At 38.8% G+C, this 15,387-nt stretch overlaps 1 long non-coding RNA gene across 1 annotated transcript; it reads left to right on the forward strand.

Moving 5' to 3' along the window:
- Positions 1 to 5,307: 5,307 nt before the first annotated feature.
- Positions 5,308 to 7,369, forward strand: LOC139863045 (uncharacterized). Its single transcript, XR_011764382.1, has 3 exons — positions 5,308 to 5,651; positions 5,861 to 5,997; positions 7,203 to 7,369. It is a non-coding gene; the product is annotated as an uncharacterized lncRNA (long non-coding RNA).
- The last annotated feature ends 8,018 nt before the right edge of the window (positions 7,370 to 15,387 follow it).

Consider the following 15,387-nt stretch of genomic DNA (forward strand, 5'->3'; position numbering starts at 1 on the left):
CTGTTCACCCTTCTGCCCCTGCTGATGACAAAAAGGGGAAGAAGCAATCTAAAAAGAAATTCAAAAGGAGAAAACAATCAGAGATGGAGCATGAGCATGAAAAGGCTCCAAAACAACCAAGGAGGGATGGTGATGGTGATGGTGATGGTGATGGTACTACTGGTCAAGACTCTAGCACTAAGCCCAGCAACGCTCATACTGAAGCTGGTGTACAGGCAGCTGGTGAATCTCAACCCAGTGTGTTTGCCACATCAGTGGATGATATTGGTTCTGGCAGTAAGCCCAGTGATGTTTCTGAATTGGCTGTTGCTGAAGCTTTTGTTGTCTCTCAAACTATTCAAAGAAGAATGAAAAGAAAACTAGAGAGACATCAGAAGAGACAGCAAGATTTAAATGATGCCTTCAATGTCAAATGGGATGCCTATGTTGCTCTTAAACACCATAAAATTGAGCATAGGAGATGGATGACCCCAAAAAAGGGGGACATTGATGATGACCTAATTAGCATTGACAAATTCAAAAAGGATGCACGAAAAAGAAATGCTAAGTTCATGGTCAAATACGACAAAAAGAGGGCAAAGCTGTATGCTGAGCGAGCAGACAGGATCAAACGGATGACTCCTGAAGAAATGAAAGATTATCTTGCATCTACTGAGTCAGGGGGAGGAGTTAGAGCTGACATTTTTATGAAGTGGTTAGATGCTATGTTAGAAACCAGCTCATCTTCTCGACCAACATCTTTTGCACAGCCAGCTACACAACAACAGCCAGCAGAAATAATCAATCTTGATGATGATGTTCAGAGGGAGCATCTTGCTATTGTTCCCTACCTGCCTCCAGAATAACCAGTATCAACACAAGAACCATCAGCTGAACCCAAGCCTATTGAAAAACAAAGGGTTAAATCCACTCCTATGGACAACCAGCCCCTCAGGAAAGGACCCCTATTTGAGGCAGCTGATGAAGGTACTGTGGCAGTTGTGCCAGCTGATACTAATCAGTCAGCTGGTACTGAAGACCCAGCCAGTAGTGTGCTGCTGGGTGAAACAAGTGTTGAAGACCCAGCAACGGTGGATGTGCTGGGAGATATACAAGATGATGATATGGTTAATCCTGCTGACTTTACAGTCTGGGTTAGTGGAGATCACTTATTTGTTCAATCACTTATCTCTCCCTAGACCCTCACTTATTTTAATAGAACACGGGATAATCGTGTTAATCAGTTTCCAGTGAGTTCATCTGGCATAGGTGAATCAATCATGTATCCTCCATCTTCCCTAAAACGTCATGGTAAACACATAATTTGGGAAGATGATTCAGTTATCCATGGTGAGCCAGACTTATTTAAGATGAATCCAGATGAAAGAGATGCTTACAGGCTGAAGAACACTGTACAATAATTGCTTGAGCAAAGACAAGCTGCTATTAATGAACTTGATCAGCCACTCTACATCACTGCCTTGACTTATGGCATTGAAATTGGTATATACTTAAACAACAGTGGTTAAAGGCTCTCTACTGATGAGGAGAAAGCTCAATTTCAAGAGGCTCGCCAGCTGGGTATGGATCTAAGGGAGTATCGTGCTGCCCTTAGAACTGAAGAGGGTAAAAAGATGATTGAAACAGCAAAATCCCTGAAAATTACTGTCGACGATTATTTGTTGGGCTTACAAGCTGAAATTCAAAGAAGGGAGGCTGCTGATGATGAACTCGCTGAGAGGGTAAGGCTTCAGGAGATAGAAGACAAATTGGCTGCTGATAGAAAGCAAGAGGCTGAGTCCCTAAAATTAGCCAAAGCCATTGTCAAAGAACAGGATAAGGCACTTGATGAGATGGAAGCTGCTGATAAAGCACCTGCTACTGCTCCTATAGAACCTGTCTGTACCATTGAATTTCCTGATCATTATTATAGGAATAGGTATGGTGATGTGATGAATAGAAGATCCAATCTCAGCAGGATCATCAAAGTGAACAGAGGGTCAAAAAGAGCTTTCAATGTCATAAGGAAGAATAATGTTCAAGAAAGAATAAACTATGACGAGTTAAGATCCCTAGGATTTAGTGAATGGATGGAGATCTTGGAGTATTTCATTGGTAAAGGTGAAAGTGCTATCAAAAATACACTTAAATCTGAACTCCAACAGCTCTTCAAGAAAGCAACAAGGTTTGGGAATGCACCAGTAGTGAATGTAGAAGAAGTTCTTTCTCAAAAGCCTAAAGGAAAGCAATCTACTGATGAAGGACCAACTGGAAGAGGCCCCATCATTCTACCTCCTCATATCCCTGTATTTGACCCTGCTGATGTACCTTATCTATTCCTTGAAGCCTGGAGAATCAAACAAGAGGAGCTATCTGAAGAAGAACGAGATAAAGATAAAGATAGATAGTCTCCTATGTGCTCAAATTGTATCTTTTGTTTAATTCACTTTTCATTTTGATGTTGCTATAATTATTGTACATACTCTATTGTATTGAAAGTGAAATGAGTTTATCTTCAAAATCATATCAAATTATAAGATATGGATAACTCAGCAAAAGATCCCAAAAACAAACTTAAAAAGGGACAAATTTACTGCATATTTTTTATTAGGTCCCTCGGTGCTGACTTTAGTGTTTTCTCTATATGTCATAGGTTTTGTCATCATCAAATAGGGGGGGATTGTTGAGTCCCCAAAATAATTAAGAATTTAATTATGATAAAACTGTAATTTATTTGCACTAAAATGTTATGTGCAGTCAGCACAAGTTTATTTATGTATAGACATCAGATATTGCTGTGTCGAGTGTTTAGTTTGCTGCTCAGTCTACCAGCACAAGGTAGACAGTGTTCTTCAATCAGCACAGGATGTGTACTCAGCAAATCAAGAATATAAAGTGGCTCAGCAATGAAGAACCAGCACAGCTGGAATGCAGCTTACTACACAAGACAGCTATGCTCCATTATAAGCATAGTAGTTTCTCGAGTGGTCTACATCAATGGTACTATTCAACAGAAGTCAAAGACAAAGTTGAACAGAAAAGGACACGCGTCGGCGGCTGACAAGTGACCTTACAAGACCACGTGGGAAATGCAGAGATTTAACGGATGTGCAGACATGGGTTATACTTTGTTAACACCTAGGGAACACAACATTCTATTTGTTTAATCAAATAGTGGTGCCAAACCGAATTGGGGTGTTCCTGCAAATAGCTACCAAAGAGGAAAGAGGAGAGCATGCTCTCTGATGTAGTGGTCCCCACAAGTACAGACATCCTATGTACCAGTGGACAATAGAACCATTACACGGTTAATAGGACTACTATAAATTGTTGTATCCACTATTGTAACAACTAGTGGTGTGGGTTTATTTTTATAGAGTTAAAAACGTGTAATAGCTTTTAGTTTACCTCTCAGCTATAATCTAGGTAATCTGTATCAACCAACTATCATTCCGTCAAGGATAGTTGTGATTCTTTGTGATTCAATCAATAAAGAATAACTGTTGAAGTGACTCTATTTATTTGCATGCTTGAACACTAATTGTGTTTAACTGCTAAGTTATTTTAAAAGAAATTGTATTCACCCCCCTCTACAATACTCCTGTTGTTATCAAGGGACCAACAATATTAAATAAAAAAAATACATAAACTAAAATAAGAATACTTCTAAACATAAATTAATAATAAGATTACATAAATTAAAATACTTCGAAATATATTAAGCATACGAATCATTACTCATGAATCCTGACTCATCTCTTTCGTAACCGTAATTGTAATTACGTTCATGTACTTCATCGATAAATAAAAGATATAACCCGATTCTTTTGGAATAATTAATTCATCCCAATTTCGTACGGCGTAAAAGTCGTGCTCAATTTTGTAACACCCTCAAACTGGGTCTAGCGATAAATGACCATTTTGCCCCTATGTGTTATTATTAGTGATTTTTAATAATTATATGTTTATAATTACTTATGTATTTAGTTTCATTCGTATTGTGACAAGGGTCACAAAACTAGTTTGTTTATTAAAATTTGGCCTCGTTAGGACCTCTTAATGAGGTGTGTGACGTAACAGATAACTGGTAAATATCTGTGTAATTTGGTGAATAGGTTTCCTCACCTTGAAATAACCCCGAACCGAATTATATACTATGTATTCTAAATTTCCATTTTTGTAAATATTGGACCAAACGTACCCTTTCATTCAAATCATTAAACCCTAGCCCTTTGATTTTAGTTTCTTGGATTTAATCAAGCTTGTGTAACCTACTCTATGTGATTTCAAGATCATAACAAGGTATGTATATCTGAATTTGAATGATATATGATTTTAATGAGTTTTATACAAATTTGGATTTATGCTTGAATATTATTTTTTGATGTTTGAAAACAGGAATTGGTGCTTGAAATATCTCCTATATATGTTCTATGATATTTATGTACCATTAGATTGCTCAAAAACATGTTAATATCGTGATTTGGGGTGTTAAAACTAGAATATATTGTTGTTTCTGGTTGCTGTCACCCACGAGAGTGACACCAGATTGATAGCCGCTCGACCGGGTGACATCAGAGTGATGGTAAGCCGAAGAGTGAAACCTGAGTGACATCAGAGTGATGGTCAACCGACCAGGGTGACACCAGAGTGACGGTCAGTCGACAGGTGACACCAGAGTGAGATCTCAGCCGACCGGGTGACACCCGAGTGAGATCTCAGCCACTAGGGTGAGAATTTTAGTACGCGCGTGAAGCGATAATTGCACGATTTGAGGCTTATACGCGCTTGTAGTAGCTCGTTTTGCATGTAAAGGCATGCATAACATATTGTTCTAATTAAATGATGATTTTGATATGCGTATCGAGTCATTGGCACATATACTAGCTGTCACGCACGCGAATGACTTAGTTCTGTGAATGGTCAGGTGTAATCTTGACCCATATGATGCGTTTAACCGTTTTAAACTATATTAGTTGTAGAACATGATTTGGAAGAATGTACTAACTTAGTATATGATGTTATGAGGTGATAAAGTGGAGGTGAAGACTAGGTAATATTAACCCACCGAGTTTGGATGGTAAATAGTAAGTGATATTATTCTTGTAGATATTGTTATATAGTGACAAGTATAATGTCCCGTGCCATGATAGTATGATTATATCGTGTAGTATAAATTGTAACTTTTGTAATTATTATTATCCTTATATACTAACAACCACCTAGTTTTGCATCGTTTTCTTCACAAAACCCCTTAAGCCTACATTTAACCAACACTATAAAAAAACCCCACCTAACACAGATGTTCTCACTCTCTCCTCCCTACTAACAACCACCTGATTTTCCATCGTTTTCTTCACAAACCCACTTAAAACGACATTTAATCACCACTATAAAAAAAAACCCACCTAACACAGATGTTCTCGCTCTCTCCTCCCTCTAATCTGTGTGAGATTCTCTCCAAATCTAGGGTTTTTTCACCTAATGTATCATTCACACCCACAATATATGATGGATGACGATCTAATATTAGGGTTTTTAGTCCTTTGCTTATATGCGTACGATGTGGGAGATTGGCTACGGTTTAATCGGCCGATTCATCGGTTTTCAATTATGTGTGCGATTTGGATGATGGATTAGGGTTTAATCCCCTGATTTCAACCCATGAAGAGGTACAATTTTTTTCGTTTTTTACGCAATTGCATCCATTGTTTAGGGCAACCGATGAAGGTTTGGATTTACTTGCTATCTTCCAGAACCCTATTTTGTTATAGAATCTCGATTAGGGTTGTTGTTTGACAGCTACTAATCTTTGTATTTGCCATCATCTATTTTTTTTCAATTTTGGTAGCTATTCGCTAATTTGTTGTTAAAGGTGCAGGTCACGTTAGTGGTAATATTCATAGTGGCTGTGATGATCGTTATTATTTAGGATACATTGAAGGTCCGACCTGTATCCTGGCGTGGCAACACTCAGAGGGCATCTAATCTATGCAACTGTTAGTGTTTGCAGTCATGGTAGGTTTTGAATCCTCTGTTGTAGTTAGTTCTCAACTCCAGGTCTGAGCCTAACTAATTTTTTTAATGAATATGGAGATTATGTTGTTAGCTATTATCATGTGGGTTTTGAATTGAATGTTCTTTGAAACCTTGAATTTAGGTTACAATCTTAGATGGCATGTAATCGACGTGACTGTTAGTGCTTTTCATGTTTAAATTGAAATCTTTGATTATTTTTCTTATATAGATTATTGTCGTTGACAAAAAACTGGGTGCCTAATAGTATATAAGGAAATTTTGTGGTGAGAAATTGTTGTTTTACTAATATGTCAAGGTTTAAAAATTAGAGACCGTGACGTTGAATAATTGGTGACTTTGCTGAGGTTGAGAAAAACAAATTTGCTTCACCAAAACGACTATTCATGATTTTGTTATTTATAGTTAATTAATACTTTGATTTTGATACACGAGCAAATTAAAAAAAAAGAGGGCATCTGTTGGAAAGGATTTAAGAACGAAGTTGTGATGATAGTTGTTTGTTAGATGGTTCTTGCAATGAGAATAAATGAGTTGTGTCTTGGCGGGGCAATCAGTAAATTGCAGCCATGGTACCTCATGTTTTCTTGCTTAGAAAATTATATATATTTGAGCTACTTACAGCTCCCAATAAGCGTGAACGTGGTTCATGGAAAGAGGGTTATAAGAAATAGGCCGTGATAAGGAAATGTGGGAGTTGGGTCGAGCAATGAGAAAAAAATGAATTCGTATCTTGGCGGGGCAATCTACGGATTGCAGCCATGGCGATTCATGTTGTCTTGCTCGATTTTATACACACATCTGAGCCTTATATCTCTTTTTAATTGTTTCTAAATTTTTATTGCAATTACAATCTTTGCTATTTGTATTTCAAGGGCCAATTTTTATTTGAATACTTCATTTCTGCTCTTGGGTCATGATACTTTGAGCAAGCGAGATATGTTAGGTAAGTGGTAATATGTCCAAACGGGTAGAATGTGTCAAGTCGGTTTGTTTCCTCTTTTTTTCTACTCGGTTTTTGAAATAGATAGTTGTGTTGCTTTTGTTTACGTTTTTGTTATTACCACTGTGAATGAATGTCACTACCTGTGATGTTGACATTGGTTAGACATATGTTTCTTGGTTAATAGTTTTAGTTACTGTTAGTATCATTATCATGTTTGCTTATGTTGTGTTGTTTGTTGTAGAAAGAAGCAAAGAAATATTTATGTAGATGACTGTTTTACTCCGTTGGTGAATACGGGTATACCATAAGTGTGTTTGTCTGGTTCTATGTCGGAGAGGCAACCTAAGAGACGTAGCTATCTGAGATAATCGTTTAAACCAGTTGCTTCATGGTTACTATGATGTTATTTCCGAGCCTGTTTCAACGATGATCGCAACGGGAACAACTAGCGGTGCTATCATTGATGGGCAGCCGATAGGATTCAACGAATTAGATCATGGTATATTACTTGGACTATTTAATTTTGTTGTTTTCCGTTATTTTATCAGGTTGTTTTTTTACGTTTTGAAACTAAAGTTCATTATGTTACAACATATTGTTAATGGTGATGACAACGGGTTCTTCATCTGATCTAGAATAGCAGCGGTCATCTGGCTGAGAAAGTTTAGGTATTTTGGTCTGTAACAACCCAAACCAACACCCGACAAAGCCTTGTGAAAATACGAAATAAAAATTTTTTTTCTGTTGCAGACCATCGGCGCGCCGCGCCATATTGCCCGCGCGCCGCGCCATATCTGGCTGTCCTCGGGACTTTTAACCGCGAAAAGATTGACTAGTTCCCGGCACTTTTAGACAAAACGCTTTTTACCATACAACCAAATATGTAAAACTAACATGTTTCAAACATAAAATTAAAGTTTTACAAGCGGGGCCCACACGACCCAAATTACAAGTTTAGTACAATTTAGGAGTTTCGACCACCAAAAAGTTTAAGTTCCAAACTACACAATGAGCATGGCGTTTGGGATTAAACTACCCAACTATCGGTCAAACTCCGAGAGCTACTAAAACCAAAAGCGTCCCTTAGCAACAAGCGGGATCCCTAGTTCAAAACGATGCCCTTACCCTTGTCTAACACCGAACCTATAAAAGTGGTAAACAACGAGAGGGTAAGCAAAGCTTAGTGAATGCAATAATTACACATACATATATATCGCCCATCTATTTGCAATCACAACACAAGATACCTCGTACGAAACGTGCAACACAAAAGCATGTCATCAACCTCAAACACTTAACAAGTCATACAATAACATAACCGAGTTAGCATATACTCAACACAACCATAAATAATTTAGCATGCTAAATATCAACAAATCTTAATATGGTTAACCATGACGCTATGGTGCTACCGGCTCGTGGTTCACACCATACGCATTGAGTCTCACTCGTTTATAGTGCTACCGGCTCGTGGTTCACACTTTGTTTATAGTGCTACCGGCTCGTGGTTCACACTCGATGCTACCGGCTCGTGGTTCACATCAATTATTTTATAGTGCTACCGGCTCGTGGTTCACACTCGATGCTACCGGTTCGTGGTTCACATCAATTTACACACATGCTATGGTACTACCGGCTCGATGGTTCATACCATAACACCCACAAATAAACACGCCATATACACGAATGCATAATTATTCCACTCACCTCAAAATCTCTTGGTGAAAGATAACCGAGCTTGAACACTTCAATGTAACGCACCTATTACATTTATCACAATATCAAAATCACAACTCGAGTTGGTCAACACTCTAAAGCTCACTCCTAGTGTTAATTTGACCCATGGTGCAAATCCGACCCATTTGCACCCTTAACCCTAAAATCGGGTTAACTCATCACAAAACCCTATCATTAACCAAAGTAGGTTCATTACACATTTTAACACTAGTTTTAGGCTTCAACCACACATATTAATTAGCTTAGGTTCATTTTGACCCATTTGACACTTTCAAAGTCAACCTACCCATTTTGGGTCAACCACTAACCCATTTACACCCATTTACATAAATCATGGTGTTCTAGCAATTTTACTAGCTAATTAGGGTTCTCTAACAATAATTAACTCTTCCAAACCCTAGTTAACCCAATATTGAGTCTACATGACTCAAATTACCCTAGAACACCCAAAACACTAACAAAATGGGTTTTATGTTCATCTTCACCCCAAACCCTAGCCCTAAATCAAATTAAACAAAGAAATTAAGATTAGAGCATACCCCAACTATCACAACGAAGCTAGAGGGAAGGCGAACAACTTTAATGCTTGGACTTAAGCAAGAAACCTTTTTCTTCTTCTCCAAAATGGGGTTTCCCTCACTAAGAGCCACTCTCTCTCTAGAATTGATTTGGATAAGTGTTGGTAGTTGTGGAAGGAGTAAATGAACTCCCCAAAACTGATCTAAGGCATTAAATCCGGCCTCCAAGTGATTTTACCAAAATACCCTCAAAATATCTAATTTAAAAGAAAGAGAGAATCTGTCACAGACAGATGGCGCGGCGCGCAACTCTCTCAGTCCAGCTCCTTTTGCCTTTTTAAATATATACAACCAAACCCCGATTCGAGTACCGCACAATACACTTATATACACATGTGTACATTTCAATTATTCGGGTCTTACAACTCTCCCCCACTTATTCGGATTGCGCCCTCGCAATCCAAGCCGCATGACAAGAGGGAAGATACACTAACACGAACTCTTCGGGTTCCCAAGTGAACTCGGAACCCTTGCTACGCCGCCATTGGACTTTAAAAGTCCTCACTTCTTTATGTCTCAACCTCTTAACTTTCTCATCGAGTATGGCGACCGGTTCTTCGACATATTCCAACTTGTTGTTTAGCTCGATCTCGTCTAAAGGCATCCATAAGGAATCATCCGCAAGACACTTACGGAGGTGGGAAACATGGAATGTATTATGGATCCCCGCAAGCTCTTCGGGTAATTCCAATCGATATGCAACTTCGCCAACACGAGCTAAAACCTTGAATGGCCCAATAAACCGAGGAGCTAACTTTCCCCGTTTTCGAAATCGAATAATACCCTTCCATGGCGAAACTTTAAGCATCACCATGTCGCCTTCTTGAAATTCGATCGTTCGCCTACGTTTGTCGGCATACGACTTTTGCCTATCTTGAGCCTTCTTCAAATGTTCCCGAATAATATCAATCTTGTTGTTCGTCTCCAAAACCAAATCGGTACTCCCGATCTCTCGTTGACCCACTTCTCCCCAACAAACGGGAGTTCGACATCTACGCCCATAGAGCATCTCATACGGTGGCATCCCGATACTAGTATGATAACTATTATTGTACGAGAATTCCACCAAAGGCAAATGCTCGTCCCAACTACCACCAAAATCAATAATGCACGCCCGTAACATATCTTCTAGAGTTTGGTTCGTACGTTCGGTTTGACCGTCCGTTTGAGGATGATACGCCGTGCTCAACTTCAATTGCGTACCCATATCTTCATGAAACTTTTCCCAAAATCGAGATGTAAAACGGGTATCTCGATCCGAGATAATAGATATAGGAACCCCATGACGAGCGACCACTTCCTTGATAAACAACTTAGCCAAGGTCTCCGACGATATTGCTTCTTTAATGGGAAGAAACAAAGCGCTTTTCGTCAACCGATCAACTATAACCCAAATCGAATCATATTGAGTCCTCGCCGTCTTAGGTAACTTAGTGATGAAATCCATGGTAATGTGCTCCCATTTCCACTTCGGGATCTCTAACGGCTGCAACTTACCATACGGCTTTTGGTGCTCGGCTTTAACTTGCAAGTAACACATCGTTCAACATATTTCACAACATCGCGTTTCATGCCCGGCCACCAATAGTCTTTCTTCAAGTCGTGATACATTTTTGTCGCGCCCGGATGAATAGAATATTTTGACTTATGTGCCTCGTCAAGTAGCACCCGTCGGTAATCACCCATCTTAGGCACCCACACCCTTCCTTGAAACGACAATAAACCCCGCGGGCCCATAGTAATGAATTCCGATTGGCCCACAATTCGCTCCGCATGCTTATTGTGAACATAAGCCTCTATTTGATCTTCACCCATCTTTTCAAGAAAGTCGTTAGTGATAACCAAACGTAACGATGCTACACGTATCGCCGGATGTTGAGTCTTTCGACTTAACGCATCCGCGACCACATTCGCCTTACCCGGATGATAAAGTATCTCACAATCATAGTCCTTCACCACATCCATCCACCTATGTTGACGATAATTCAAATCTCTTTGAGTGAAAAGATGTTTCAAATTTTTATGATCCGAATATATCGTACACTTGACACCATACAAGTAATGGCGCCAAATTTTCAACGCATGCACAACCGCCGCCATCTCTAAATCGTGAGTCGGGTACCTCGTCTCGTGCTCCTTTAATTGTCGAGAGGCATAAGCAATGACTTTACCCCTTTGCATAAGAACACACCCGAGCCCATTTAAGGAAGCATCACAATAAACTACCATATCTTCGACACCTCCCGGTAACACTAACACCGGAGCCTGACATAACTTCTCTTTTAACAATTGAAAAGCAATTTCTTGCTCGTTCTCCCAAACAAACTTCGCATTCTTCCTTGTCAATTTCGTCAACGAAGAAGCGATCTTAGAAAAATCTTGGATAAACCGACGATAATAACCGGCCAACCCGAGAAAACTCCGGATTTCCGTAGGCGTAGTCGGTCGTCCCCAACTCTTCACCGTCTCAATCTTCCCCGGATCCACTTGGATATCGCCTTCGTTCACAATATGGCCAAGAAATTGGACCTCTCTTAGCCAAAATTCACATTTAGAGAATTTTGCATACAACTTCTCCTTTCTTAATGTCTTCAAAACTTCACGCAAGTGACGTTCATGTTCGTGCATACTTTTCGAGTAGACTAGTATGTCGTCAATGAACACAATGACCGACTTGTCCAACATAGGTTGGCACACCCGGTTCATAAGATCCATGAATGCCGCCGGTGCATTCGTAAGACCAAAAGGCATAACCACAAACTCATAATGCCCATAACGCGTTCGGAAAGCCGTTTTCTCAATGTCTTCCTCACGGACCCGCATTTGATGATAGCCGGACCGTAGGTCGATCTTAGAGAAATACGTCGCGCCTTGAAGTTGATCAAACAAATCGTCAATCCTAGGTAACGGATAACGATTCTTGATCGTCACTTTATTTAACTCACGGTAATCGATGCACATACGCATACTACAATCTTTCTTCTTCACGAATAAGACCGGAGCGCCCCACGGCGAAGCACTCGGTCGGATAAAACCTTTCTCAAGCAACTCTTGAATTTGATTCAACAACTCTTGCATTTCCGTTGGTGCTAAACGATAAGGAGTTTTAGCGATGGGGGTAGCCCCCGGAACCAACTCAATGCGAAACTCGACTTGTCTTTCCGCCGGAACACCCGGTAACTCATCCGGAAAAACGTCTTCAAACTCATTAACTACCGGAATTTCACGAATAGGTGGTGGCTCATTACGAGTATCAACAACATGAGCAAGGAAAGCCATGCCACCGGTAACAACGGAACGACGCGCCCGTGCAAAAGTGCATATCGGCACCGTTCTTCTTCTCTTATCACCATGAATAATCATTTCTCCCCCACTTGGGGCCTTAACACGAATAAACTTTTCATGGCATGCAATATCGGCTCTGTAATGATCGAGCCAATCCATACCAACGACAATATCAAAATCGCCCAAGGTCATTGGAATGAGATTAATTTTAAAAGTTTCGGCACCAAAAACAACATCACAATTCCTACACACATCAACCACTAGCACCGTCTTGCCGTCCGCTATTTCGACTTCTACCGGACGACTTAACTTAGCTAACGGTCTATCAAGTTTAGGCACAAATTTAGGAGAAACAAACGACAAATTTGCACCGCTATCAAAAAGAATTCTCGCCGGATTAGAATTAACCATAAAAGTACCTGAGACAACTTCGTTCGATTGTTTGGCTTCATCATTAGTCATCAAATAGTTGCGACCCCTAGCCGTACCCGCCGCCCTCTCCAACCTTTTCACATTATCATTTCGCAAGTCGGGACACTCCGGCTTCTTATGCCCCTCTTTGCCGCAATTAAAGCAAGTAACCTTGGTCGACGCCTTAGGACATTCGCGAGCCATGTGCCCTCTTTGATTACAATTAAAGCAAGTGGGTCCAAAACTCCCGGAACCACCCTTCTTCGCACTATTAACGCTCTCGGCGCCTCTTTTGGACTTCTTGTTTGAAAAATTCGAATGGCTCGATCCTTCAAACTTCCTTTTCGAAAAAGTAAAATCACTCTTCCTAGGCACCTCCTGAAATGTCCCGTTCTTATTGATTAAAAACGTTCCATATTAATTGATTTCGTTGCGAGGTTTTGACCTCTATATGAGACGTTTTTCAAAGACTGCATTCATTTTTAAAACAAACCATAACCTTTATTTCATAGATAAAGGTTTTTAAAAAAAACTTTACGTAGATTATCAAATACTGATAATCTAAAATATCTTGTTTACACACGACCATTACATAATGGTTTACAATACAAATATGTTACAACAAAATAAGTTTCTTGAATGCAGTTTTTACACAATATCATACAAGCATGGACTCCAAATCTCGTCCTTATTTAAGTATGCGACAGCGGAAGCTCTTAATAATCACCTGAGAATAAACATGCTTAAAACGTCAACAAAAATGTTGGTGAGTTATAGGTTTAACCTATATATATCAAATCATAATAATAGACCACAAGATTTCATATTTCAATACACATCCCATACATAGAGATAAAAATCATTCATATGGTGAACACCTGGTAACCGACATTAACAAGATGCATATATAAGAATATCCCCATCATTCCGGGACACCCTTCGGATATGATATAAATTTCGAAGTACTAAAGCATCCGGTACTTTGGATGGGGTTTGTTAGGCCCAATAGATCTATCTTCAGGATTCGCGTCAATTAGGGTGTCTGTTCCCTAATTCTTAGATTACCAGACTTAATAAAAAGGGGCATATTCGATTTCGATAATTCAACCATAGAATGTAGTTTCACGTACTTGTGTCTATTTTGTAAATCATTTATAAAACCTGCATGTATTCTCATCCCAAAAATATTAGATTTTAAAAGTGGGACTATAACTCACTTTCACAGATTTTTACTTCGTCGGGAAGTAAGACTTGGCCACTGGTTGATTCACGAACCTATAACAATATATACATATATATCAAAGTATGTTTAAAATATATTTACAACACTTTTAATATATTTTGATGTTTTAAGTTTATTAAGTCAGCTGTCCTCGTTAGTAACCTACAACTAGTTGTCCACAGTTAGATGTACAGAAATAAATCGATAAATATTATCTTGAATCAATCCACGACCCAGTGTATACGTATCTCAGTATTGATCACAACTCAAACTATATATTTTTTGGAATCAACCTCAACCCTGTATAGCTAACTCCAACATTCACATATAGAGTGTCTATGGTTGTTCCGAAATATATATAGATGTGTCGACATGATAGGTCGAAACATTGTATACGTGTCTATGGTATCTCAAGATTACATAATATACAATACAAGTTGATTAAGTTATGGTTGGAATAGATTTGTTACCAATTTTCACGTAGCTAAAATGAGAAAAATTATCCAATCTTGTTTTACCCATAACTTCTTCATTTTAAATCCGTTTTCAGTGAATCAAACTGCTATGGTTTCATATTGAACTCTATTTTATGAATCTAAACAGAAAAAGTATAGGTTTATAGTCGGAAAAATAAGTTACAAGTCATTTTTGTAAAGGTAGTCATTTAAGTCGAAAGAACGACGTCTAGATGACCATTTTAGAAAACATACTTCCACTTTGAGTTTAACCATAATTTTTGGATATAGTTTCATGTTCATAATAAAAATCATTTTCTCAGAATAACAACTTTTAAATCAAAGGTTATCATAGTTTTTAATTAACTAACCCAAAACAGCCCGCGGTGTTACTACGACGGCGTAAATCCGGTTTTACGGTATTTTTCGTGTTTCCAGGTTTTAAATCATTAAGTTAGCATATCATATAGATATAGAACATGTGTTTAGTTGATTTTAAAAGTTAAGTTAGAAGGATTAACTTTTGTTTGCGAACAAGTTTAGAATTAACTAAACTATGTTCTAGTGATTATAAGTTTAAACTTTCGAATAAGATAGCTTTATATGTATGAATCGAATGATGTTATGAACATCATTACTACCTTAAGTTCCTTGGATAAACCTACTGGAAAAGAGAAAAATGGATCTAGCTTCAACGGATCCTTGGATGGCTCGAAGTTCTAGAAGCAGAATCATGAC

Source organism: Rutidosis leptorrhynchoides, chromosome 8, assembly GCF_046630445.1.
Source record: "Rutidosis leptorrhynchoides isolate AG116_Rl617_1_P2 chromosome 8, CSIRO_AGI_Rlap_v1, whole genome shotgun sequence".
Taxonomy (NCBI): Eukaryota; Viridiplantae; Streptophyta; class Magnoliopsida; order Asterales; family Asteraceae; genus Rutidosis; species Rutidosis leptorrhynchoides.